This window comes from Syzygium oleosum, unplaced genomic scaffold (genome assembly GCF_021117445.2).
Source record: "Syzygium oleosum isolate NSW1041296 unplaced genomic scaffold, Sole_v2.1 Sole_v2.47, whole genome shotgun sequence".
NCBI lineage: Eukaryota > Viridiplantae > Streptophyta > Magnoliopsida > Myrtales > Myrtaceae > Syzygium > Syzygium oleosum.
The window spans coordinates 1,978,383-2,003,849 of record NW_026607531.1 but is presented as its reverse complement, the minus strand read 5'-3'; the positions used below and the strand labels follow the sequence as shown (position 1 = coordinate 2,003,849).

The window sequence follows — 25,467 nt, the reverse complement described above, 5'->3', positions numbered from 1 at the left end:
GAAAATGATCAAATGATCGAATTGTTAGTGTTAATTCATAGGTCGCATGATTCTTAACGCGCCGCCAACGGACAATTTTCAAATCCCGAGCTTCCTCAAACTTTCGAAAGGCTTAATATAAGTGACAATTGCGCATCGCAATGCCGTGCTAGAATCGCGCCATAGTAGTAACTCTGGCACACTCAATAAGGTAGTCCAGTTGCCCGAATCTCTCTCTCTTTCTCTCTCTCTCTCTCTCTCGCCCTAAGTAATGGCAGGGCTTAAGCTGCCGAGAATCTAGCATCTCGATGCGCAGTTACGAACCTGCACAATACAGAAAAGGCAACCCTCGAGTTCTGGGCCTTAGCTCGCTAGTCTCTAGTTAAGGGTTACTCGCGATGGACCTATTTTGCGAGTCCATATGTATCATGGCATCTCCGGTTAAGAGCCGTCGTCTTGGAGGTCTATATGAAGTTATTACAGTACAAATAGTTTGGTGAATTGCGTGGATGTACCAAAAGCTCAAACGACAGATTCATCACACAGCTCAAGGTTCATGTCACTGGCCATCAGGCTCCTTTTCATGATGAGGATTACAAGAGATTCCACTGTTCCTAATTTCCTAGTTCGAGCTTTTCATCTGCAGCTGCCCCAGGTCTGGAATGTCTGCACGTCTAGCATGTAGTAATGATGCCGGATAAACAATTACAATGTGGCTGCGGAAAGTCCGCCTTTTCGCTAATGTATGTATAATGGCCGACCAAAATGGACCACGCGATTTACAGATGAAGAACAGGGACCGCGAACAAACCTCACATCTTACACTTCCCACGGATGGTTCAAAAGATTGCAAAACCAAATCGGGGCAAGCAAATACATCACCCGGATACGACACCTTGCAGAATGCACTAAAGATTAGGCTAGCTTAGCAATTCACTGGGGCCATTTCCTGCTTCGGCTGCCGGGGCTACTGATGATGCTCCTTATATTGCTCGACTCCGATGGACTAGGCCCGCTTCTCTGACCATATACACTTCCCCGGTGACCTGAACTCGAATCACGCCCTCTCTGGACCTCCATCTCCAAACTCTTTGCTTCATCCACCAGCTTCAGTATCTGTTTGAAAGGCAAGTAGTCTCTACAGACATTAGAAGACATTTTCGGAGCATAAATGGTGTAATGAGGGGTCGAAAACGGATCACTCAATAACAAGCTATTGAAACTTGACTTCAAAGAGTTCCCTTTCAACTGTTAATATTGAGAGAAACAAACAAAATTCATGAGCAGACTTGAGGTTTTTCAGCAAGACTGTTGACTGATCCTCACTGTCCCATAATATCTGAATGTAGGTTAGTTATTTACCCAAATCTCGTTCTCTATCACACGATCCTGAAATACTCTAATGTCAGGGCTTAAACTGCAAAAAAAAAAAAACCAACGAAAAAGAGATGTGCATTCAGTACAAATCAACAGTGACACAAAATCAATGGGCATCAAAGGTAATAGATTCTCGCCAGTATTCTGTTAACTTGCACATGGAAGCCTGATACGTTGAGGTGTGATGAATAAAAGTAAGCGGATGTGCTTTCCCATCCCTAGATGGAAAATAAGCGCGGAAAGTCAAAATAAATGCCGCAAGGTGAACAGTAACAGAAACACAATGCTTGAAAGTGGCGGTACTCAAGTCCCACATCATATTTTGTCTGATGGCTTCAACATATGCTGCCCTTTCCTCTTCATAAATGACACGTTGCAGGTCCGTAAATGAAGTTAGAGGTGAAAACGCCCAAGACAGGTGGAATCGGAACGCAGAAGTGGCCCAAAAAAGGTAAAGAATGAATGGAGAAAAAGATAAAGTGCAAAAGGAAAGGATAATTAAGTGCCGAGTACATACTCATGTATACCTCATGTCCAAGTTTGACCTATGCATAGCCTCTTGCATGCTTTCTGTCATATCCATGGGATCTATAGCAACAATGGCGGTGCTGCTTGGATTTCCATTGCGATAATTTTCACCAATTATCTCTCTTCCGAGATAATTGGTATCAGCGTCAGCAAAGAAACCCCCCAAGTCCGATGACCTTCCCCGCCCCTAGAAGTTCATACGAAATATCATTCATCAAGCTATGTTACCATAAACTACCATTAGATAGAATAATTGATAGACCACAATCTAATGAGGTGACTGCCTTACAGTTCCTCGACTCCAATCCTGTTGGCTTTACGTTAAATTGTAACCCACCTTATTAGCTCCAGCAGAGATTCTGGAATCGCCAGTGTCCACTTCGGGGTTCTCCCCCCTTCCAGAGTTAGATCGTGCCAACAAATTCTCGGAGGAACTCAAAGATGATTCCAAGTCTATGACCGAACTTCTATTAACCGGAGATAGAGGGATAGGTCTTGATATCTGGTTTTGCTTCCCATCTGAAGATTGGAAAGCTATGACTTGAATTCTCCCAACCTGAAAACCCATAACATTGCAGTCAAATTGCTTTAAACTATCCACAACCTATTTATCACATGAACTGTTTAACCGATTTGAAAGCTGCAAAACGTGTTGAGGGAAACTTAAAGAGTCCACATACCTTGTTAATATCCTAGCTAAAGCAGGAAAATATCAACCCAATGAATCCATAATCTAGGAGTTGATACATTGCATGTGTCCGTACATCTGCACAAAGTAGCACTCAAAAACCATCTTTGGAAAAAACCTGAGAAAACGCTATCAAGTTTGAATGAAAACGGCCTCATTCAATTCCCGAATCAAGTAAAGTAAATCATAAACTAGTGAAACGTGGTGAGGCCCTGGTGCAGCAATATAGAGAGGTGCCAATGCTTTGTCCTAATAGAAATAATATCTCATGCTTGATGTGCATTTCATTATTAATTTACTCCACAAAAAGTAGCGATTCGCAATGCTTACCAACATGGGACGGTAGAACCGTTACATGTGGGTGCGAATGGTACCATCCAATTACTCTTGTTCTTCTTCCCGTTGACATGGTCATCTCGTGCTGTCTAGTCTAGTTAACCAAGAACATGATTGGCAAGATCCAAACAAGCAGCTAGCAATGTGCGATAGCGAGTAATAATTAAATTTGTATATTTTAAATTACCATAGCATAATGTGCAAGAAACAGTTTTTGGTCCTTTTAATTAGAATCAACTACAGCAGATTCAGCTTGTTGAAAGCAAACTATGTTGATAAAAAAATTGCCACGTTAGACTTCCTCCTTTGGTAGACTTGCATACATCCCCATTGTTCCGATTATGTGATTTATATAGGGTATTGATATTTTTAGTAAGTTGAGAGCAAAAGCTCCCTTAGATGGAATCAAATCAACAAATTTAACCATCAGAAACACGTACCTTCTCAAATCTTTTTACAATCTAGCCATAAAAGTCACAAAAATGTTGCCAAAAACAACAACAGAAAAAAAACATGATGATACATCTTATGACCTGCTAAAACAAGAAGACTGATGAAGAAACTCATGCAATTTTTGTTCATTACAGAATATGAAATCTATATAGGCAAATTAATGTTGAGCTCAAGAGATGAAGGCTTTAAAGGGGTTGATGAACGAGTAAGGAAACAGAAAGAATATTTCAGCCACCGCCGATGCAGCAGCCAACTGTTTGGGATTTGTCTCAACACGATCTTTTTGCCGGTCATATCGTTTTTTGAGGCGATGCACCCCAAATTAGTGCTGTGATAGTCCCCTTTTTTGAGTGCTGCAACATAAGAAACAAACTATCATAATAATTCTAGTAAAACCAAAAGAATATGGAATGGTAAGAAGAATGCACATGGAATTTCATTCTAAGCTGTAGATCAGCTAAATATGGTCTATTCTTGCACCAAAGCAAGGAGATAAACGACCGGTTCTCCTAGATATATCTAAATTTCAGTGCAACACTCAGTTATAGCTGCTTTACGAGTTTTGAAAATAAATAAAATAAAATAAAATAAAATCGAGAACCCCATTTATCCCCCAATGAATCCATGGCAACCCGACCTACGTAAGAGGCTTCACTTAACTACAGTTAGCTGACCGTGGCTGACCACATGTTGTCACCTTCAAATCCCGGGGCCAAAAATGAAAATGATAAGGATCTCCAAATAACAGAGAATTACCGAGCGTTATTCCAGGTCGACCGAATGTCAATTTGACCACAGAAAGCAACCAAAGAAAACAAGGAATAGATGAGGCTAAACAATGAGTAAAAAATGTATAGACATTGACACCTTCAAGCAACTAAGCCCCTTTCCAGGAATGAACAGGTCAATCTGATATTTAGACCCAACTAAGTGCCGATTTTGCATGTCGTCTACACACTAATCCATCACAGAACTACAAAAGCTAAAGGAAAATGTTCTGGTGCTACAATATGAGTCATCTGTTATTATGTGTTGAATCATTTTTTCTTGTAAAGTGCAATAGGAGTATCATTATCAAAATGCATCCCGAGCCCCCAAAAGGAACCAGTTCGCACAGGTCTGCTTCGTGTAAGAGGTCAAATTACCAAGTTCGCTATTCTCATGACTTAACTGACCTCAATTCCATGATATACTATTCAATAGCATTTCCCACAGCCAAAGAGTTGATGCGTTGTCCCTCGTGCACTTGATGCCAAGCACTTCTCAGAATGACACACAAGGTTTCATTAACTTCTTCAAAACAGAGATATTCTTGACAATATCAAAACATCACTGCATATACAAGTTTGGGCTTTTCTTTTATTTTTTTTACTTTTGCCTTCACAACCGAGTTTAGGTACGAACACCTTAACTCCAGCCTCCAGCAATGCATGTAATCCCATACGACTGCCGAGATAAAGAAAAGAAAGCCACGATATTCTAGATGAAAATTAGATTGAAAGGAAATTATGGCGGTCGAAGCAGAATATGGCCTCATTCGTCAGTTTTCCAGTTCATCCGAATATGAACTAACATTGAAGTGAGCACACTAACTGACATACAATCTTGCAAGCTAGCAATTCTTCCAAAGTAGGAACTTAACGAGAGAGCGAAAATGGGGGAGAAAAAAGAACGTTTTCACAGATAATCGCCTATTGCCCTGCATCCATAGACAGAGTTATTACTCGAAACGCGGCACGAAAATATTCATCCAAATAGCAAAAGACAGAACCCCAAAATCCGAACGTCATCGACCTAGCTCAAACAAGGTTGCCAATTCACCGCAAACCCACCGCCTCTGAGACAGAGCGACCTCAACACCGCGCGGAATCCTATTTCCACTTCGCTCATCGTCCAACCAGAAATCAGCACCGCGCGTCATCGACCCATTTCTGCTACACGCGAATCGGTTGCGGGGAAAAGGAAAGGGAGACAAGTAAAGAATGCGGAAGCACGAAGACAAGAGCGGCTCTTGAATCAGGAGAGTTCACCTCGACGTCGCCGAGGAGGAGGCCCATGATCTCTTCGGTCGAACTCTAATAAAAGTTTTTAAATTTAGTTATTGGGTAATCAAATTCTAAGGTTCATGTTAACTAATTATAAATTTTCCTATAAATTTGTGATGGAGTAAAAAATTTTACCCTGTTAATATCTATGTGACCGAAAGTTTTTAGGACTTTTGCCCCCACACAAACAACTCCTTCTATTATCAACCAAACAGTCCGCCGCCTAGTCATCAACCAAGAATATTAGTGGATGTTTTTGGGCATGTGGGGTGAAAAAACACCCGTTATTGCTGGACAAATCATGGTACGGTCACCTTCTCCTTTTCCACATGGCCATGGCAAAGCTGGCGAGATCCTACGGGCAAGACGTATGTTGAGATCAATAATAATTTGTCGGCTGGAACGACTCTGATGGTTCATTGCAAATCCATGAACAACGATATCAGAAATTTTGATATAACGCACAGCTGGGAATTCGCATTCACACCCAATTTCGTTGGGGGGCGTTATTCTTTTTCGGTTTTGCATCGGTTTAATATATATAAGTAGAGCAGGGACTCGCATGATTGCAACTTGTGTCATTAGAGGATCACGCCCAATGGTCCTTGTAGGCTCACTGACTCCAGAGAGTTTGATGTGAGGCTCGGCGACACGAGTTTCACGTAAGAGGTTTCTTCCCATTTCATGGATAACAAACATCAAACTCTCAATCACCGAGCCTATCATTGGACGAGATCCTCCAAATACATGAGTTGGAATCATGCCAATCCCTGCTTTGCTCAAGTATACTAAGCCACTCAAATTGACCTACCATGCAAAGCTTCAAAAGAACAGTGTCCCCCGAAAGATATTGGCTTTGAATGTGAATCCCAACTGCGCGTTATGTCATAGATTCCGAGATCATTGTTCTTATATTTGCAACGAACTGTTAGAGTAGTTTCAGCCGGCAAATTGCTATTGATCTCGTCATACCTACCACACACAAGTTAGAGCGGAATGCATCATACAGCTCCACATTTGGCCACTGCAAATCACCACCAGTTCTTCAAATGATGCACCCTGTTGATACGATCAAGAGGAGGATTCAAAGTCAAGCAATTCTCACTGGGAGTCAGCTCGCCCAAGAATATGCAGAGGAGTCCCTGGACGATCCTTGCAATTGGTGATTTTGTCCATGCTGAGTTGCTGGTAACATGCTCAGGTTATCCTGCTCAGTAACAAATGCGAAGAGCTCTTCCACAAGATGCATCGATCCTTCATTCTGTTGACCGTGTAGCCCCTGCTCGCCATAAGTTTTCGGGAGCCACCCTGCATCGGGTTTCAATTGCAGATTTGGCGGACTCTCGCGCAGAGAGTGGGCTGTTCGTGCACGCGCAGTTCAGAGGCTATTCCATTGGTCCGCGACTTATATTTCAGCAAGAAAACCCACACAACCTTTGACCTGCCCCACACTCGTCTCTTTTGAATAACGCACACAGTACCATTGCGCTGCCGGTCGTCTCTGACACCACTGGAGTTGTCATGGTGCGGCTGCCTCCTTCTGCACATCTGGATCAGATTCCTCTGTTTCGTCGATGTCTCTCGACATGATGTTCAATGTTGCCGCGTCGCTGTCACCCGCCCTGTCACTACCACGATCCCATAGAGGGTGAGTGCTGAACATCACCCGGGTTTACTTGTCGAAAGTGCTCTAATTCTCAAAGCAGAATCTAGCTGAGTAAAAGCTGGTGACTTGGAGCACGTTCCTCAGACGAATTTTAAAGAGAAAGAAAAACAAACACATTCAGCTGAGTGTTCTTCAAGCAGAGTCGCCAGTCCAGCATGTTTGATTTGTCTTCACAAGACCATGACCATGGTGATGCCTCTCCAGACTTCTCCAAACAAGATTAGGGGGTCGCAACAATCAGGTTGTTTCTTTACCTCGTTGATTTCGCGTTCCGTATTGGTCTTTTGATTTTGCTTTTTTTTGTGTTCCAGTAGTGTCGTTGCAATTCACATGATGCCATGGTCGAGCCGGAGCCATCGCCACAGTGCCGGAATCCCACCGCCGCTCCCAGATTGCCTCTAAGTGTCATTGTGAGTCATCAGACCGAGTCGCTTAGACCACGCCACGATTAATTTCGTGTTTACATTGCACATAATTTACGTATGTCATATTTCATGAAAAAAAAATCATTCAAGGCACATAGACATCTGTTACATTTTAGATTTTGCATATTAGGGGCATCTTTAACAGAACAACTTGTAGATTACTTAGGTGTTCTAGATTTAGGAAATTGCATCTTGAATAATTACATATTTAGAAAAAAAAAAGGAAAAGGAATTGCTTGTTGTGAGACCAACTCAGGAATAGGACCGGTCAGTCAGTCCCGGTTCGATTTGAGGTAGGAACTGACCTATCCTAAAACCGATCACCTCTAGTTGGGCTAACAATTCTTGTCGTGTCTAAAATGAACTACTTATATACGAGCAGGGCACATCAGCCAACGCTACCACCAAGTTAGTCTCGACTGCCTCTAAAATAATGAGTTTTTGTGCCAAAGTCGCTGCCCGTGATGAGAATGAGTTGAGGCACATTTTGATGTGAATTGGGCAAACAAGAATGCTCCATCCTTGATTCAATGCAAAACCTCCCAAGCTCGAGTGTATGATTCTAGGATCGATGATCAATATTTTCCGGGAAAAGAATAACATCATTCGGACCCCTTTCTTGATTACCTATATTTGTCCAACTTATGTTGTAACTCGAGCAGCGACCCCTTTCTTGAAAACCCTCCTTATTCTGGCTTCTTTGAACTTTGTAAATAAGCCATTTTTTTATGCGAAATATTTCCTGTATTCTTAGCTCGATCAATTGCTCGCTAGTTAGCTTCGTAAGTGCCAACGCTTCCCCACCGCGGAGCCGGTGGCCTCGTCCACCAGGCACTTCGATCCGATCCTATAATTAACTGACGAACTCCTCCGCGTGATCACATGACACCCGGCACAACTCGCAGTGCTGGTTGAAAGTTCTCCAGGGCAGCGTCGACGGCGGCTATTTCTGTCATGCCCTGAACCCCAACGGGCACGCGACATCCGCCACCGGTCGATTTGTGCGATGTCCCAAGAATGTCGCCGACCTCAAATCACCATCAGAGATTTACAACCACAGCGGATACTAACAATTAATCCCTAACAAATAAAACTGGGGAGAATAGGGAGAATGTATATTTTCATTTTCCATTGCCAAACTTAGACCATAATATTTACAGTTACAAAGCCACCACATATGCAAGTACCCCAAAAACTACAAGTCACTAAATATGCAGGTACACACCGAACTACATCTACAAACACTGTGGAAGTGTGCTTAATCCAGGTAAAGTTATCGCCCATCGGAAACTCTGCAACGTCCAACTCGGTGTGCACGGGTACCCCAAAACGCTCTGGTGACGGTGGTGGAGAATTCATGGCTCAGGTCGGGGTTCTGAAATTGTCGGTTGAAACAACCATGAGAAGAAGTAAGTTCACCCCTAAACCCTACCTAGGCTATCACGTACCTCCAGACAATTTCACAAAACACAATCACATACATACACCACATAATCACATAGCATGCACATCAATACAATCACAAGCATGCACAATTCTCATGTCATGCACTCGTTCCGTTCTCATCATGTCTCATCTACATTCCTCGCCAGTGACCCGCGTACACGTACACGCCTCAGGTACACTGCAACCTCTTTTCACAACACTTTCAGGCCCGCGTAAACGTACACGCCTCAGGCCATGTTTCTTGCCCGCGTAAACGTACACGCCTCAGGCTCAACATCTACCACCTACTGCGCAACCCGTGTAGAAGTTCACGCCTCAGGTTGGCAGTCTTCCGGTAATATCGGGCATCGTCCCGCGTTACACGCCTCAGGACGGGTTCAATTCCCCGCGTTAAACGCCTCAGGGATTATGTGATCAAACGAGCATACCACACACTATATTTTATCTGGACCCCACGTTAAACGTCTCAGGGTTTTTAGTGATCACACACACATCGCTCCACGTAAATTCATACATACCCACATGCTCAAATATCACATAAACATGTCCAAATTTCAACTAAATCAATTCAGCCCAACCTTTCACAAACAATTCCAAATTTCCTTCATTTAATCCATAAATCGACACGTACATTTTTCAACCAACACACCAATGATCACAGCTCATAAACACACATATAACCATCACAATCGCGAGTAATTTCGGTCACAAGGACCCTTACAATTCAGCCACGACATCACACAACAATCCGACACATATACACCACAAATCAAGCCATAAACACATTATTCCAAACCACAAATTTCAGCATATATACTTCTCGTAGGCAGCCCTTATTTACTCTCTAAATAACCCCCAAACCATCATAATTCCAGCCATAATTTCACTCAAGGTGAACTCGATAAATTCGTCCATGAAACAAACCACAAAATTTGCCGAACACTAGTCCGTTAATACCGAAATCATTATTTTTCTTCCACCAAACGACGTCAAAATTGATTTCGGTCCTTCACGGGACTTTTTCACCATAAATTCTCGGTTCTAAAAATCTAACTTGCGTCCCGATCGGCCCATCACAGCCCCATGAATAGTAGACCACAGCCACTGTTATTCTCTAATTTCCAATAAATATTGCCCGAATTAATTCTTAAGGCCCGCCACAAAATTTCCACTCCTAATTCATGCAATTCCGCACCTAACTTTATACAGATTTCACCCAAAAATCGTCCGTTGATACCCGAAGTCCTAAGTTGGGTTTAGAGCGCGACTTACCCGCGTTCTAGACTATCGCGGCTAGAGCGGAAAGTGGCGGCACTTAATCGGGAACGGCGGCGACGACGTACGGCTCCCGGGTGGCGGCGATCGGCTTGGGCGGCGACGGTGCGGCTTGGGCGATGGCCGGCAAGGCTCACGGCCAAAGGGAGGACCGAAAGAGAAAGGGAGAGAGAGATGGACGGCGGGATGGGGGCGTGAGGCTCGGTGGTGGCGCGGCGGCGATCCGGCGGGCGTGACCGGCGGCGGTGATGGCGCGGCGGCGACGGCAAAGAGAGAGAGAGATGTACGGTTGGGGGGGGAGAGCTTACGGCAATGGGGGGGGGGGGGCGGAATTTCACGGCAAGGGGAGAGAGAGAATTGGGGGAGAAAGAGAATTGGTCAATTTGACCTAAATAGTGAAATTGACCCCTTTTTGGCAATTTATCAAAATGCCCTTTTCTCACAATTTTGATCTAACGGTCCCGATTCGATCTTATCTTGAAATCGACGGCCCAGATCGAATCTTGCCAAAAATATCCAAGGGTATACTTGTAATTTCTCAAAAAGTCCAAGGGCAAAATTGTCCAATCAAAAAGTTAGGGCAAAATGACCAAAATGCCCTTTGCCCACAAAACATGCCCTTTGTTAATTCTCAAGGGTAAAATGGTCCGATTCTCCGTTTCTCATCAAAATCAAGTTTTTATGAAGGATTCGGGCACAACAAAAATTGCACGTTACAACTACAACGTCGTCCTAACATCCTGTTGTGACTTCCAAATTTTCCGGAGTCCGATTTGGGCTAAATTAAATAATCAAATTTTATTAAACGCGACTCGAGCGTTTCTCAAACTAACGGGTGGCTCGTTTGGGAAATTCGCGGATTCGACTCGTGACTGATAATATATCGAGTCACGTACAAGTCCATTCGGTTCGTGAAAATTTCGGTTGTCATTAAAATCGCGAGGATCAATCGCTAGATCCGTGGGGTACGATAGTTCGGTATAGGTTCAGGATCATTCGTCAATTCATTTCGTGATCCAGCGGAATCACCCGTGATCCACTACTATGACAGCGGCGAACTAATCCCTGACTATCATTCGATCGGCCAACAGTGGCTCAAAATATCACATCGGCGATTTCATGGTCGAAATTAAATTCACGATCGAATTTTCTAATAGTCGCGCGAATTTTAATTCCCTAATTAGCCTTTCCCTAATGGTTAGTATCTCAGGAATGATCAGTTCCGGGCAAGAACTAACTGCGAGTACATTTATAAATCTCGGTATTTATGAACCCCAAATGGACGAATTTTTAGGATGTCACAATTTCCTGGGCCCCGGATGCTTCACATGCCTCAAGAACACTCGCCGCGGCCACGAGGAAATCCTAATACGCGTTGCTCGAGGATTCTATGAATGTTGTCCATTGTCGCCGAGCGCCTAATTCGCTACGCTCTGATCTGCAGTTGCAATTCCCTCATGGTATGCAGAGTTAGCAAAAGTACAAGCAGTGTGCAATTTCTGTGGAATGAAACAAAGGCATTCAACTGAAAGACGAAACAAAGGCATTCAACTGAAAGACGTGTGCAATCGACTAGAGAAAAGGATTCAATTACAGGAACAATGAAAAATAATTTGAAGAATCAGCCGATTCAACTGCTTGTCAGCACTGAAAAGCTCCAACCATCCAAATCAAGACCCACCTTCACAAAAGCCAAAGACTTCATCTATTCTCTAAACCGTGGGGGTGTTGGAGGTGCCGGAAAAGATCACTGTTGGTGGCGGGACGTGACTGCGGTGGTCTGAGATGCAAGCTCGCCTGATCGCTCTCTCTCCTGTTTCCTGACGTCCGTCCACGTTGTTGTCAAAGGATTGTTGAGGCCTGGGATTTGGGTTGGAGAAGAAGATTGTCGGGCTAACATGTCTTTAGATGATAGCATTTATGATTCCTCCACTAATCATGGTTCTCTTGCTGACCCACCAACGCATGAATAAGGACGATTCAAACGTTTGGATGACAAAGAATTATGGCCTTTCTGAAGAATACTTCTCATCAACGACGAAAAGCAGCGAACGACCAACAAACCGCGACCTCAACCGGCGGCAATTAATGGCAGTGGCAGTGGCATTGGCAATCAGAGGCGCCGACTACCAGTGACCGACAATAGGGGTGTGCATCGGTTCCGATCCAACTCGAAAATCGGACCGAGCCGGTTGATTCTGGATGGTTCTCGCATGAATTGGTCAAGTTCTCGATTCCAAATTTTTGAACCAGAAATAAGCGATCCGACCAGACTGGATTGAACCGGTGGAAACGGTCAAGAGTGAATATATATAGTAGAAACCACAAAAAAAAAACAATTTAAGATATCGTTAATCAAAGTTTGTTACCGCGTTTCTCGTGAAATTTTCACCCTCCGGCCTGCCCACACAGAACAACTGATCCGGAGCCGTTAGATGGAGACCCGCGCGAGAAGCACCGACCGTCGGATGTTTAGAGTCCGCTTTCTCTCCCCCCTAAAAAAAGCACTCACCGTTGTCACCGTCCTTCGTCGTCGTCGTCTTCTGGATCCCTCGGTTCTGCGCAGAGCGCTCTCCGGCAATGTTGCACGTAGCCCTTCGGAAGAGGGCCGACCGGCTTGGGCGGAGAATGGAGGAGCTCGCCTGCAGCATTGACGGCCTCACGGTCCGCTCCTTAGAGATCACTGCCCTCCACCTCTTCTGCATGTTCCAAATGGCGTCCGCTGCCGCCGCCGCCAGGTCGCGGTACATGATCTGCCAGTTCGTGTGGATGCCCGTGTCGCTGTCCCTCGTCGTCTTCGCCGCCCACTGCTCCTACTTCTCCAGCGATCTGCGGCGCCTGCGGAGGTACTCCTCGGAGATGGAGCACGTCAGGGCAAAGCTGAACGAGGCTCGGCAGATGCTGCTCGAGCACTGCATTAATCACGAGGCCTCCTTGGCGGAGGTCGGGTTTGGCTCGACAACCCTGACTTGGATTAACCTGGTGTGCTTCGCGGTCACGTCCGCGATTTTCACGTGTGTCGTCATCTGGTACGCGATTTTCACGTGTGCAGCATAAGGTGATCGTTGAGGTTCTGTGGCAACCATCTTAGGACACCATCTTAGGAAAAAAAGGGAGGTTTTGGTGGTGGTTCTCTTTAGGGTTTTGCTATAGGTCTCTGACTTAAATCGACAGTCTCCTCAGCTACTTTGATTCCTTGTCAAGTAACCGTTGTGTTCATGTCATGGCGTTCGCCTCGGCGGAAACACCACAAATATGATCATCGTGGTTCAGTGAAATGAAATGGGAATACTGATCTTGGGTCTCTCTCTTTTATCTTCTTTTCTTCCCAATATCATGCGGTCTATGTGATTTTCTCTCTAATTTTTAGCACCAACGCAGGTTTATCTTCATGATTACACAGTTCGGTCTTGTGGGGTTTAATACTCGGCGACGGATGAAGTGTGGGTGTTCATATCTCAAATGAGAAAAGCAGGAAGATTGCTTTAGACACATCATGGTCACGGTTGTTTTAGTGTTGAAAATGATCAAATGATCGAATTGTTAGTGTTAATTCATAGGTCACATGATTCTTAACGCGCCGCCAACGGACAATTTTCAAATCCCGAGCTTCCTCAAACTTTCGAAAGGCTTAATATAAGTGACAATTGCGCATCGCAATGCTGTGCTAGAATCACGCCATAGTAGTAACTCTGGCACACTCAAAAAGTAGTCCAGTTGCCCGAATCTCTCTCTTTCTCTCTCTCTCTCTCGCCCTAAGTAATGGCAGGGCTTAAGCTGCCGAGAATCGAGCATCTCGATGCGCAGTTACGAACCTGCACAATACAGAAAAGGCAACCCTCGAGTTCTGGGCCTTAGCTCGCTAGTCTCTAGTTAAGGGTTGCTCGCGATGGACCTATTTTGCGAGTCCATATGTATCATGGCATCTCCGGTTAAGAGCCGTCGTCTTGGAGGTCTATATGAAGTTATTACAGTACAAATAGTTTGGTGAATTGCGTGGATGTACCAAAAGCTCAAACGACAGATTCATCACACAGCTCAAGGTTCATGTCACTGGCCATCAGGCTCCTTTTCATGATGAGGATTACAAGAGATTCCACTGTTCCTAATTTCCTAGTTCGAGCTTTTCATCTGCAGCTGCCCCAGGTCTGGAATGTCTGCACGTCTAGCATGTAGTAATGATGCCGGATAAACAATTACAATGTGGCTGCGGAAAGTCCGCCTTTTCGCTAATGTATGTATAATGGCCGACCAAAATGGACCACGCGATTTACAGCTGAAGAACAGGGACCGCGAACAAACCTCACATCTTACACTTCCCACGGATGGTTCAAAAGATTGCAAAACCAAATCGGGGCAAGCAAATATATCACCCGGACACGACACCTTGCAGAATGCACTAAAGATTAGGCTAGCTTAGCAATTCACTGGGGCCATTTCCTGCTTCGGCTGCTGGGGCTACTGATGATGCTCCTTGTATTGCTCGACTCCGGTGGACTAGGCCCGCTTCTCTGACCATATACACTTCCCCGGTGACCTGAACTCGAATCACGCCCTCTCTGGACCTCCATCTCCAAACTCTTTGCTTCATCCACCAGCTTCAGTATCTGTTTGAAAGGCAAGTAGTCTCTACAGACATTAGAAGACATTTTCGGAGCATAAATGGTGTAATGAGGGGTCGAAAACGGATCACTCAATAACAAGCTATTGAAACTTGACTTCAAAGAGTTCCCTTTCAACTGTTAATATTGAGAGAAACAAACAAAATTCATGAGCAGACTTGAGGTTTTTCAGCAAGACTGTTGACTGATCCTCACTGTCCCATAATATCTGAATGTAGGTTAGTTATTTACCCAAATCTCGTTCTCTATCACACGATCCTGAAATACTCTAATGGCAGGGCTTAAACTGCAAAAAAAAAAAACCAACGAAAAAGAGATGTGCATTCAGTACAAATCAACAGTGACACAAAATCAATGGGCATCAAAGGTAATAGATTCTCGCCAGTATTCTGTTAACTTGCACATGGAAGCCTGATACGTTGAGGTGTGATGAATAAAAGTAAGCGGATGTGCTTTCCCATCCCTAGATGGAAAATAAGCGCGGAAAGTCAAAATAAATGCCGCAAGGTGAACAGTAACAGAAACACAATGCTTGAAAGTGGCGGTACTCAAGTCCCACATCATATTTTGTCTGATGGCTTCAACATATGCTGCCCTTTCCTCTTCATAAATGACACGTTGCAGGTCCGTAAATGAAGTTAGAGGTGAAAACGCCCAAGACAGGTGGAATCGGAACGCAGAAGTGGCCCAAAAAAGGTAAAGAATGAATGGAGAAAAAGATAAAGTGCAAAAGGAAAGGATAATTAAGTGCCGAATACATACTCATGTATACCTCATGTCCAAGTTTGACCTACGCATAGCCTCTTGCATGCTTTCTGTCATATCCATGGGATCTATAGCAACAATGGCGGTGCTGCTTGGATTTCCATTGCGATAATTTTCACCAATCGGGCTCCTCGCGCCGACCCGGATCCGACCCGGATTTTCCCCCTTCACAGACCCGGTTTCTTCCCCTGTTTTAGAGCTTCGCTCGGCCGGGCAGAAATCCGGCGATTTGCCGGCTGTTCTGCCCGGCCATTGGTCCCCGTCTCCTCAGCACTCCAAGCTGAAGAAATTGGGGGCGACGGCTCGCCGAACGGCGGACCGGAGCGGTAGCCAGTCAAGCTCCGACTGGGGCTCGTTGAGCCCAAACGTCGGTCGGAACTTGGCCGGTCGACCCAGGTCATACTTTGACCTGTTCCGGCTTCCAATGGCCGTCACAAGCCGCTGAAAGGGCTCAAAGGTTTCCGGACAGCCTGTACATCGCCGGCCGAGGATCGTCTCAAACGGACTTCATGTGGGCATTTCGTCGAACATGTAGAGTACATGACCTAAACAGGGGAGTTTTGACCTATTTCGAGGTTCCAGCCTGCTCCGACGGCTATGGATTGCTCCCGACGGCGACTATGGACCAGGAGGAGGATCGGTATGGGCCGGGATTCGCGCCTAACGGCCGGCGCGAGTCCCGGCCAACCTGCGCTTGAAAACAGGGGAAAGCAGGGTACAAAAAAGGGCGAGAAGAACCTACTGGTCGGGGGGGTGCTTCCGGGAGTCGCCGGTCGGCTTGCTGGCGACGATGAGGCCGGCTGGCTTCCCTATTCAACCTGCGAACACTCAGCTCTCACAATTTCTCTCAAAATCTCTCCCAATCTCTCGGTTTCTTTTTTTTTTTGGTAAGGTCTCTCGGTTTCTTTTTGTCTCTTCTCTCTCTGTTTTTTGTTCAGAACCGCCCCTGGCTCGGCGGCCGGAGGTTACGCGCAACGGTGAGGCTGACTTAGGCTCCCTCTTCACTCTGTCTTCTCTCGAATTCGCTCAATTTCTCTGGGTCTGTCTCTCACGGCCTCTCTGTTCTTGCTCGCCAAAACCGAACCAGCCGACCCCCCCTGTTCTCTCTCTTCCTCTGGTCTTTTTCATGGCCGACGGCCACTTGATTCTGCCCCGGAAGTCGTCAGTTTAATGCTCTGCACCGGCCTATGCTCCTATTCAAGACTTTTTTGGCCATCTTAGGCCGGTGCAGAGAGGGTGCTCTGCTCCTCTGCTTCTCGGTGTCCACGGCAGTGGGGAGGGGACGGAGAAGAAGAAAAGGGAGCTCGGCCGGGCCGGGCCCATCTCAAGCGGGGGAAAAGAAGAAAAAAGGAAAGTGGGCTGGGCCCGTACGGGGAAAAAAGGAAAAAGAAAAGGGCCAGGTCTACCCGGCCCAACCCGGATTTTTTTAATTTAATTTAATTTTTTTAGTTTTTTTTATAAAAAAATATTCTAATAGACCCTATTAATGCAAACGTGCCTAATATCTATATGCAATGTAATTAAATAGAAATATTTTTTTTTAGGAATTAAAGAAAATTAACTCCTAAATTTTGTGCAATTAATCCTGGACAATTAAAAATAGGTGTCAACACCCACCTTCACAAAAGCCATAGATTTCATCTATTATCTAAACCATGGGGGTGTTGGAGGTGCCGGAAAAGATCACTGTTGGTGGCGAGACGTGACCGCGGTGGTTCGGGATGCAAGCTCGCCCGATCGCTCGCTCTCTCCTGTTTCCTGACGTTCGTCCACGTTGTTGTCAAAGATTGTTGAGGCCTGGGATTTGGGTTGGAGAAGACATTGTTGGGCTAACATGTCTTTAGAAGAAAGCATTTATGATTCCCCCACTTATCATGATTCCATTCCTCGATTCTGAAAAAAGAAATTATGAAAATCAAATATTTATGTCATATAAAATATAAATGATATTAGCACACTCAATAATGAATAATTGGTAAGCTTGAATTGTAGTTGATAAATAATAAATAATAAGAAGACATGATTAGCGCTAGACAAGTCATCTTTGTAAATAAAAATAGAGAAATATTGATAATTACACTATTCGAAATAAATACTGATTAATAATATTATATTATAGTTAATAAATTCAAATCAATGTACAATATGATAATTCAAGATTATATTTTAAAAAAACGATGTTAACACACCATTCAATTATTATAAAATCTAATCAATCTAGTAAAATTGTACTAAAACATTTACAATGTAAATTAAATTTATTAATAAATTCTCATATAATTTCATTCCCACAAATTTTTTTTCTTAAAAATAGTTAGGGTCAGCAATTCGTACTCACGTATCATCATTGGGTTTTGTAATCTTGTCAATTGTGTTGTTGAAAAGCACTATAAGACTTACATATTCACGTCAGTTCGCGTAACTTTCGGATTTTTCATATAATCATGATAAAACTGATTTTTTTGTGTGAGAAATTATCTCTACAACCAGACACAAGAATTTCTATGCCATTTGCATAATTCACCAAACAAATGGCATTATCATCATTCCAGTCCTTCCGCATTTCATTCCATTCAATTCCATTTTGGCATACCAATTGCAATTGTATAACGATGCCGAGAAAACTAAATATTCTATAGGACACACTTTCAGCTAGTATGTTATTCTACATCATTATCTTTCTTCAAAGAAACAATATCTTGTTGAAATTTCATTATATATCATTGAAGTTAGGACAATAATATACATAACCTCAAATGCATTCTTTTTTTATGGTGAAAAGGTGCTTCGTTTTTGGAAATTTAATTTTGTCTATTGCAAGAAAGAAAATTTCACTATTTTAAGACATTTGATAATCGCATCAAAGTATTTCTGTTTAAGTAAATATTTATTTTTATATTGTATGAGGTGAAAATTTAAAATCAAATCCAACTACATCTAATTCACTTTAGTTTTTCAGCATCTACGTATTTCCTCTACAACAAATTTAGGGCAAAGAATCGACATTGCTTTTAACTACAATAGAAACGCATAATATAAGAGGATGTAAATTATCTTTTTAATTTTAATATCAGTAAAATCTCAACAAAGACATTATTCAACCGAGAAAAAACAATGATATTCACATAATTTTGTAGATTACAAGCTTGTTACAAGTTTAATATATTTTATTTTCATGATTTATTGGACTTTCTCTGACTAACTTATACATCTTGAATGACCAATCTAAATTTCATAGCAGGCCTTGAGCCATATACTGTTATATAGATGAACTCACCGTCTTGTCTAACATTGCCCTAGTATTTCTATATATTAAGGCGAAATATTGTTTTGCCTCGGTTTACTAAACTTTCGTAATTATAATTGAATAGGATTTAAGAGCTTAAGCTGACGCAGAAAGAAACGATAACTTGGAAAACTCTTCTACGATTCGACTGGAATTCAATTCAATTTCATAATTATCTGAATACAAAGCTGGACGTCCTTTTATAAAGATAGGACTCCTAAAGATATCCGAATTAATGAAGATAACATCAAAGCAAATCAAATCTAATCTTATCTAATAAAATCAAACGAAATATTGATAATTCGAAATTGCCTAAAGTAAAAAAAACTGCATAATCAGAAAAACTGCCTAGATTTCCGGCGATTACGGCTATCACATTCTTCAAGATAATTACAGGCTAACTGTTCTACATCATTCCCTCTCTCTTCGGGAAAACTCACCCTCGAGTTATGATTAGGATAAAGGGGTGTATCGGGAGCATGATACTCAAATAAGTCTGCCACATTAAATGTAGGGGAAATGTTGAGATCACCAGGAAGGTCAACTACATAGGCATTGTTGTTGATCTTCTTCAGGATGTAGCAAGGACCAATCTTCTTGTGCTTTAGTTTATTATAGGTACCTACAGGAAAACGCTTCTTTCGTAGGAAAACCATTACCTTATCGCCTACCTCAAAAATTTTCGAACGTCACCGTTTGTCAGCATCCTCCTTATACTTTGAATTAGAAGTAGCCAATTGATTAGCAACAGCAGCTTGGACTTCATTAATTATGGTCGTCAAATTCTCCGCCGCGATACTATAGCCAGGAATCTTGGGCAAGGGAACCAAATCCAGAGTATGCTGTGGTGTACGCCCATAAACGAACTGGAAGGGAGATGTACCGGTAGAGCGGTTAACCGAGTTGTTGAAGGCGAACTCAGCAAGAGCAAGATACCGGTCCCACTGCTTAGGCATATCACTGCAGAAGCAGCGAATGATATCCGCCATAGTACGATTCACAACTTTCGTCTGACCATCCGTTTGGGGATGAAAAGAACTACTATACTGTAAATCAGTCCCAAACAAACGCCATAAAGTACGCCAAAAATGGCTCAAAAATTTCGTGTCACGATCGGAGGTGATTGTCTTCGGCACACCATGGAGATGGACTACTTCACGAAAGAATAAACTTGCCACATGCGAAGCATCCGAAGTTTTCTTACAAGGGATGAAGTGCGCCATCTTCGAAAACCGGTCAACCACCACGAAAACAGAATCTAAACTCCGTTGAGTGCGAGGAAGTCCCAACATGAAGTCCATCGATATGTCTACCCAAGGACCCGAAGGAATAGGCAAGGGGGTATAAAGACTAGTGTTCCGAGAGTGGCCCTTAGCGGTCTGACAAATGTAGCATTTATTGACAAATCGCCCCACGTCTCGCTTCAGTTGAGGCCAATAGTACCGCTCCTCCACCAATGCTACAGTTTTATCTCGCCCCAAATGTCCGCCAAGAGTACCACCATGAAGCTCTCGAATGAGTTGTTCACGCAAGGAACCACGAGGAATGCATAATCTATTGCCAAGGAACAAGAATTTTTCTTGAATTATCATATCGCCATGACAACCTGTTTCAGAACACTTCTCCCATATCTCACCAAAATCATCATCCTCAGGATAAAGAGAATATAGGTGATCAAAACTGACAACATCAGTGCGCATGATTACGAGTGTCGCAGCACGTCGACTCAGCGCATCTGCCACTTTATTTAAATGACCTGCTTTGTGATGAAGCACAAAATTAAATTGCTCCAGAAAAGAAACCCATCGTGCATGCATTCGATTTAAGTACTTCTGACTCTTGATATATTTAAGAGCCCTGATGATCGGTGTTAAGAACAAATTCCTGCTGATAAAGATAGGACTGCCAATGCTTTATAGCTCGCACGACAGCATAAGATTCCTGCTCATACATCGACTAATGCTGGCGAACTTCATTAAATTTTTCACTAAAGAAGGCTATAGGTTTACCTTCTTGGGAAAGACAGCGCCAATCCCGACGCCGGAAGCATCACAATCCAGCTTGAACACTTTCTCAAAATCAGAGAGCATCAATACCGGTGCCGTGGAGAGTTTTTCTTTTATAAGAGCAAAACTGGTCCAAGCTTCTTCTCCCCAATGAAATTTGCCCTTCTTTAAATAGTCAGTGATCGGGACCATAATAGTACTGAAATCTTGAATGAAACACCTATAGAATGTTACAAGACCATGTAAACTTCGAGCCTCGCCAACATTCTTTGGAACTGGCCAATTGTGAATCACGGCCACCTTATCTGCATCAACGTGAAGTCCATCTGCGTCAACAATAAAACCCAAAAATAAGAGGCGTTCTGTCATGAAGCTGCACTTTTTCAGATTAATAAACAATTTATTTTGCTGCAAGGTTAGTAGGACATCCCTCAAGTGCTCCATGTGTTGACGCCCATCCGGACTATATATGAGTATATCATCAAAGAAAACTACCATAAACTTGCCAATAAAAGGTTTGAGAACCTGAGTCATCAAACGCATGAAAGTACTAGGCGCGTTAGTGAGTCCAAACGGCATGACAAGCCATTCGTACAAACCCGCACTTGTCTTGAAGGCCGTTTTCCATTCGTCGCCAGGACGGATGCGAACTTGGTGGTATCCGCTTCGAAGGTCGATCTTCGTAAAAATCTGTGATCCAGCAAGTCTGTCTAGCATATCATCAAGTCGTGGAATCGGAAACCTATACTTGACAGTAATCCAGTTAATGGCACGACTGTCTACACACATAAGCATGGTGTCATTTTTCTTTAGCGTGAGAAGCGCAGGAACTGCACATGGACTTTTGCTTTCACGCAAGAAGCCCTTTCGAAGGAGATCTCCCACCTGCTCCTGTAGAATCTGATTATCCTTCGGATTCATCTGATAATGCGGCAAATTAGGAAGACTAGCACATGGAAGAAAATCAATCTCATGCTGGATATCCCTCAAAGGAGGTAATTCGTCAGGTAAATCCTTAGGCATAACATCACTGAATACCTTTAATAAGGGCTTAAGAATGTCGGGAACACGAACCACAACTTGCTGGTCGCCCTTGTCCACAATCATATACATCCCTTCATGCTTTCGGATGTTCATCATAACCCCTGCATTCTGCTTCTTCACAATCTGAGGGGAATTACTCTTCGGTCTCAAAGTAATTTTAGTCCTTTTCCACACAAAAGAATACGTATTCTCCCTAGCTCGGTGTGTAGCATCAACATCATATTGCCATGGCCGACCCAGTAAAACATGACACGCATCCATCTCCACAACATCATAGACAATAGTATTTTGATATGATTTTCCGATCAAAATAGGTAAACAGCATAATTGGTTTACCTTAAGTTCTGCTCCCTTGCGTATCCACCCGATTGTGTAGGGCGTGGGATGCGGCTCCGTGTTTAGTTGCAAGTGATCCACCAAGGCCTTTGACACTATGTTCTCGCAACTTCTGCTGTCAATAATGATATCGCATACTTTGCCGTTGACAGTACAGCGAGCGCGGAAAAGCTGATTCCGCTGGGTATCTTCTATCCGTGGGGTAAGCAATAGACGACGCACTACACAATTAACTTGCTCGCCCACTTCATCTTCCACTCCCACTTCTTCTTCATTTTCCCAATCTTCCTTATACACATCTTCGTCATGTTCAACGATATTGGCCATTCTACGATGAGGACAATTGCTAGAACGATGGCCCAACTTGTTACACTTGTAGCACTTGATCGGTTGGGGCTTGGCATATGGATTCTAGGTATTCTGATTGGTAGTGCGATTGCTTGCTACGACTGCTTCCTTAGGCATCCCAGTAGTACCCCCTGGAACTCGGCTCGAATAAGGTGTTTGTTGACTAGAAGAACTTGCAACATCAGGCTGTCTTCCTTTCTCGAATGACCCACGACCCGAATAATTGCTACCACGAGTACTAAGGCTAGTCCTCTCCAATTGCACCTCAATTTTTTGTGACATATCGTGGGCGTCTTCGACAGAGAATAGTCGATGCAAAGAAACCCGATCCTGGATATTAAGTCGCAAACCATTAATGTACCTAGCAGTTTGTTGTGCATCGGACTCATTCAGGTTATTGCGAGCGGAGAGTCGAAGGAACTCTTCCGTATAAGCTTGGACCGATCTATTCAATTGTCGGCAATTCTGGAATTGCTGAAACAACAATTGCTCATAGTCCGTTAGGAGGAACCTCTTCTTCAACTTATGTTTCATCTAACCCCATGATCGAATAGGAGCCTTGCCTTGTCGACGTCGTGTCAATTGAGTCTGTTCCCCCCAAGCTGAAGCGCCACCCTTCAACTTGTACGCCACAAGTTTCACTTGGCGATCCTCGTCAATATCCATAGCGTCGAAGAATTTTTCGACCTCCCAAAGCCAATCAAGGAAATCTTCAATATCCAAATTCCCATTGAAAGTAGGGAGATTAACCTTTAGTTGATACTGCTCAGGATCTCGTCGATATCCTTCCCGAAGTCGATTCCCACGAACATGCTCCTCCTGGAATCCCCTGTATCGGCAACCACCACGAATCTGCATCTCCTGGAAATCATCGTCTTCGTCTTCCGTATCCTCGACATAGTCTTGACGCCTTTGTCGGGGAATTCCTCCACGCCTCATAGCATCTTCGGGATCACGAACGACAGGAATTCGCTCGGCTGGAAGAATGCCAGGCGCATGGTTTGTGGACAAACATTGGATGGCATCAAGGATCTCTTGAAACCTCCGATCGGTTTGATCCACGAACTGATTGAATTCAGCCCGCGTAATAGGCTCGTTCTCACGGCCCTTAGTAGCAGGGAGATTGACATTCACGTTATTCACCATCGTCACAGGAGAAACCTGCTCTGATACCAAATGACGCAGAAAGAAGCGATAACTTGGAAAATTCTTCCACGATTCGACTGTAATTCAATTCAATTTCTTAATTATCTGAATACAAAGCTGGACGTCCTTTTATAATGATAGGACTCCTAAAGATATCCGAATTAATGAAGATAACATCAAAGCAAATCAAATCTAATCTTATGAAATCAAATCAAATCTTATCTAATAAAATAAAATCAAATCTAATCTTATTTAATAAAATCAAACGAAATATTGATAATTCGAAATTGCCTAAAGTAAAAAAAACTGCATAATCAGAAAAACTGCTTAGATTTCCAGCGATTACGACGATTACATTCTTCAAGATAATCACAGGCTAACTGTTCTACATCATAAGCAAAAGAAAACGATGTTTGGAGATACTGAATTTCATTTACATTTTCTCACATTGATTTTCACCGTACACAACTCATGAAAAGCATGGCAAATGTGAAATGACACTAGCAGTGTGATGACTTTCATATAGTGCTCATTTTGGTACTATAACTTTTTAAACTATCACTTAAATGACATAAACTTTTTAAAAAAAAAATTCACTCGAGTAATGGCAACTATTTCATTTCAAGATGGCTAGTTGACTAGATGGCGACCAAACCCAAACTCGACCCGACCCATCCGTTTAACAGATCTAATTTTGTCAAAACTCAAAAAGGCGGAATCGAAAAACATACAAAAGAAAAGGAAAGATAAATGGTTACGGTACAGTTTATGCCTAACAAGGGGAAGTGGGGGAAGATCAGAGCCTTCAAAATTCCGAGAGCCAAAATCAGCATAACTACATGAAGAGAGCACTCAAAATTAGGCCATTAGCAACATCACGACCAACATCAATCTGTTTTGGGATAGAGACTGTCGTGGAATGGATATCTATCTCTAGCAGAATCTGTTTAGGGATAGAGACTCCTCACAAAATAGAAAGCAGGCGCCCGCAATTCGCATCAGAGAGAGCCCACGCACTCGAGAAAAGAGGGGAAGGGAGACGACGTGGGGCAATCGCTCTTTCAAAAACTCACGTCCCGGCGCCGCCGGCCTTCTGCCGCTTCCACCACCTTACACGTGATCATCGGCAAGGTCACTCCTCTTCCTCCTCGGTGAAAATTGGCCTTTGGAAGAGGATGTACGGGAATCGGTTTGGATCGATCAAGAGGGATTGAAGTCGAAAATTCCGGTCTGATATACACACAAGGAGAGAAAATCATTCTCAGATTTGCATTTTCTTTCACTGAGCCGAGTCGGCCTGAGAGATCATGATTTTCTGACCACCGATCGTCGTCGAGTTTGGCGATTCATCTTAGTGGTTATTGCCACCACATTGTCCGACGATTTCTAACTTCGTCGTCGATCGCCTTTTCGCAGCCACGAACCAGGTAAAACTCTCTCCTCTTATCCTCTGTTACGTTCTGTCTTATGTAGATAGGTAGCCGAGAGTCCAATTTTCTGAATAAGATTAAACCAAGCTGAAATCCACTATATATGAGACTGATAGTGTCGTATATTCATCTAATTCTATCTTATGGTTCTGGTGGTGGATGGTGATGTCGGTTGTCAACATCTGGCTGAAGCTCCGGCATGAGATATACGGTGAAGAAGAACAGAAAATAAGAAAAGAAATAATAAAAATAAAATAGAAAAGTAA

At 43.4% G+C, this 25,467-nt stretch overlaps 3 long non-coding RNA genes and 1 pseudogene across 3 annotated transcripts; 1 reads left to right on the top strand and 3 right to left on the bottom strand.

Moving 5' to 3' along the window:
* Positions 1–419: 419 nt before the first annotated feature.
* LOC130136607 (uncharacterized) lies at positions 420–1,397 on the bottom strand. The gene is made up of 2 exons (XR_008815439.1): positions 1,269–1,397; positions 420–1,095 (listed from the first exon to the last, which is right to left on the bottom strand). It is a non-coding gene; the product is annotated as an uncharacterized LOC130136607 (long non-coding RNA).
* Positions 1,398–1,414: 17 nt separating this feature from the next.
* Positions 1,415–5,431, bottom strand: LOC115669099 (uncharacterized; annotated as a pseudogene).
* A 710-nt stretch (positions 5,432–6,141) lies between these two features.
* Positions 6,142–8,080, top strand: LOC130136681 (uncharacterized). The gene is made up of 3 exons (XR_008815461.1): positions 6,142–7,313; positions 7,387–7,482; positions 7,880–8,080. It is a non-coding gene; the product is annotated as an uncharacterized LOC130136681 (long non-coding RNA).
* Positions 8,081–14,420: 6,340 nt separating this feature from the next.
* Positions 14,421–15,490, bottom strand: LOC130136668 (uncharacterized). Its single transcript, XR_008815454.1, has 2 exons — positions 15,400–15,490; positions 14,421–15,303 (listed from the first exon to the last, which is right to left on the bottom strand). It is a non-coding gene; the product is annotated as an uncharacterized LOC130136668 (long non-coding RNA).
* Between the last annotated feature and the right edge of the window lie 9,977 nt (positions 15,491–25,467).